Below are 3,169 nucleotides of genomic sequence, written 5' to 3'. Positions count from 1 at the left end.
CTCCTCTAGCGCCACGGCGTTGGCTGGTGAGTTGGCGCGGATACGTCCGCTGCGGGAGTGTGGAGATCAGTGCCGCTGCCTCCGTTACGAGGAGTCTGCACGTTATCCGTGTCGTCAGTTGACATGTCTGGTTGAGCGTGATGTGGTTGAGAGTTAGATTGATCCGTACCCCCCCCCCTCTCTCTAGCGCCAAACTGTGGCAACCGAAATTCGCACTGTCGATTTCCGTTTAAATAAGGAAAGTAGGAGAACCCTAATTTTACAGAGGTCCCGGATATCTGCTAATACCACACGCCAAGCAATCAGAACACGAAACGAGAACAGTAATAAAATAAGAAATTGAAAAAAAGAGCAAGATAGTTCTTATTCCGAATCTGCGTTTGGGTGTTTACAACAAGGTAAGTACCTGGGCTATAAGAGCTGTCGGCGAGATTCCTAGTTCTAAAAACCCTAATACGGCAAAAACCTAATTGAGTCGCAGCTCGAATAACAAAAACGGAAAATTACCTAAAATCGCTCTAAGTGCTAAGTTTGCTGTGTCCAAGTCCTCCTCCATGCCTCTCGCCTAGGACTCCTTATATACTGGCTCCAAGGTTGGTTTACGCTTTTCCCCTTCTGCCCTTAAGCAGCCATAGCATAAAAATGGAGATATTCCATTTTTTCTGATCTTTGTAATTATCTTCAAAATTTCGTATATATCTGCGGAAACTTGACATTTATCTCTCCTTGCGAACCAAGCGTAAACCGTCATGCGGCTTACGGGCTGTTGGTTAAGAAATCGTAAGTTGGGCCTCGAGTCATGTCTTAGGTCCCTTTGGGCTGTCTTCCGACTCGAAGCGTTTATTATGGCTTCTTTCGATAAAGAACGAACTTTCCGCGGTTTTTACGGTAAAGTTTGATCGATAACTTAGAATGGCGGGGAATCGTGAAATGGGTTCGCTACGGTCTTCGGGAGATAGCATTGAAGGGTAGACGAGAACGCATGGACTAATGTTGTAACGACGTTTCAGAAGAGCTTGGTCGCTACGTAGCGACCAAGCGGAATGGACGTTCGGTCGCTACGTAGCGACCGAGCCTTGACTCGAACTCGGTTGCTACGTAGCGACCGAGCAGAGCACGTGTTCGGTCGCTGCATAATGATCCTTTTCGAGCTCTTGTCCGATGACTCGCGTTTCCTCCGCAAAGCTTTTCGTAAAGAAGAATCTATTTCGAGAAAGTATTTGTCGAAGAAGGTTTCTACGTTTTTCTTCTTCGGGGATTTGGACGTTAACTTCGCCGTAACCGTTTTCGACCCCAACAACGATGACAATCAAACCAACAACTCTTCCTACCATTCTTCAGTTGAAAAGCATCCGTCGATCTAAGACAATATGGACAAGATAATCTTCCATGTGTTGTCCAGCCAGACAACATCCCATAAGCAGGGAAATCACTTATCGTCCACAACAGAACTGCTCGCATCGTAAAATTATTTTTCAAGGAACAATCGTACGTCCTCACCCCTTCTGACCACAATTGCTTTAGCTCTTCTATCAACGGTTGAAGAAAAACATCAAGAGACCGTTTTGGATGCTTCGGCCCAGGGATTAATATGGTCAAAAATAGAAATTCTTGTTCCATGCACATATCCGGCGGTAAATTGTACGGCGTAAGAATGACTGGCCACAAAGATTATTGTCTACCAGACATTCCAAATGGACTAAATCAATCGGTGCATAACCCAAGATAGACATTCTGAATATTTGTAGCAAAATCTGCGTGTACCTTGTTGAAATGTTTCCACGCTCTTGCGTCTGATGGATATGCAACCTCACCATCTCTCTGGACATGTTCTGCATGCCACCTCATCGACGCAGCAGTCCTCTCAGATTGATATAATCTTTTCAGTCTGTCTGTAATTGGTAGGTACCACATCCTTTGGTACGGTACCCTATTCCTCCCACGGCCTTGCGGTTTGAATCGTGGTTTTTTGCAGAATCGAGACTCTTCTAACTTGTCATCTTCTTTCCAGTAGATCATGCAGTTGTCGATGCAAACATCAATCATTTCCGAAGGCAACCCAAGACTATAAACCAATTTCTGAAATTCATAATAAGATTCAGCAGACACGTTGTCTTCTGGCAAATACTCTTTAAACAACTCCGCCCATGCATCCATGCAATTCTCAGGTAAATTATGATCCGTTTTAATATTCATCATCCTAGCTGCTAGAGACAATTTAGAGAGACCTTCTCTACAACCAGTGTAGATTGGTTGATTTGCAGCATCTACCATTTCATAAAACCTTTTTGCATCCAAATTAGGTTCTTCTACATTTCCAGTTCCAAAAACTATTGTTGTAGTTGATTTTAAAAATGCATCACTAATCATATCTTGAACCCTATCATGATCTACCATCTGCTCCTCTTGATGATAATTATATTCATTATGCAAATGATTCGGTTCTTCACTATGATGAGCATCCTCAAAATTATTATTACTACTACTAGCTTCAGTTCCCCCATAACCCTCTCCATGTTGATACCAAATGTAGTACTGTGGTGTAAATCCTCTGTTTACTAAATGCTTCCATACAGTTTCACTACGTGTAAATTTTGAATTCTTGCATTTCCGACAGGGGCAGAACATCTTACCGCTTTCCTGCGTGATCGGTGTACAGCCCGCCTGGTGCATGAATGTCTCTAGCCCGCTCAGAAATGCGTTCGTCACCTTCCTGTCGGAATCTTTGTGCAAATACATCCAACTCCGTAACTCGTAAATACTACCGTCACCGGCCATTTTTTTCTTAGATTTTTTTTTTAAATTTTTTTTTCTGATTTTTTTTTCCGTTTGTGTGTTGTGAGGAAGAGAGTTGTGGGAAATGACATATATATAGAGAAATTTTCGAGTTGGGTAGTTGAAATATAACAACGATTTTACAAAAAATGTTTTACATGGATTTTACATGGTTTTAACATAATATTTACAACGACTTTACGACGAAATTAGGTAAGTTAAAGCACATTGAATACACGTTTTCACCTAAATGTAACGGTAACATGTTTCGTTGTAATGTCGATGTAACGATTACGATGTATTTCTCATTCCACGTACTTTCGTCGTAAACTTACATGGACTTTACGACGAAAATATTTCCTCGTAAATTTACATGGAGTTTACGACGAAATTT

The sequence above is a fragment of the Brassica napus genome, chromosome C7, assembly GCF_020379485.1.
Source record: "Brassica napus cultivar Da-Ae chromosome C7, Da-Ae, whole genome shotgun sequence".
Lineage (NCBI taxonomy): Eukaryota > Viridiplantae > Streptophyta > Magnoliopsida > Brassicales > Brassicaceae > Brassica > Brassica napus.
Note: the sequence above shows the minus strand (reverse complement) of the source record.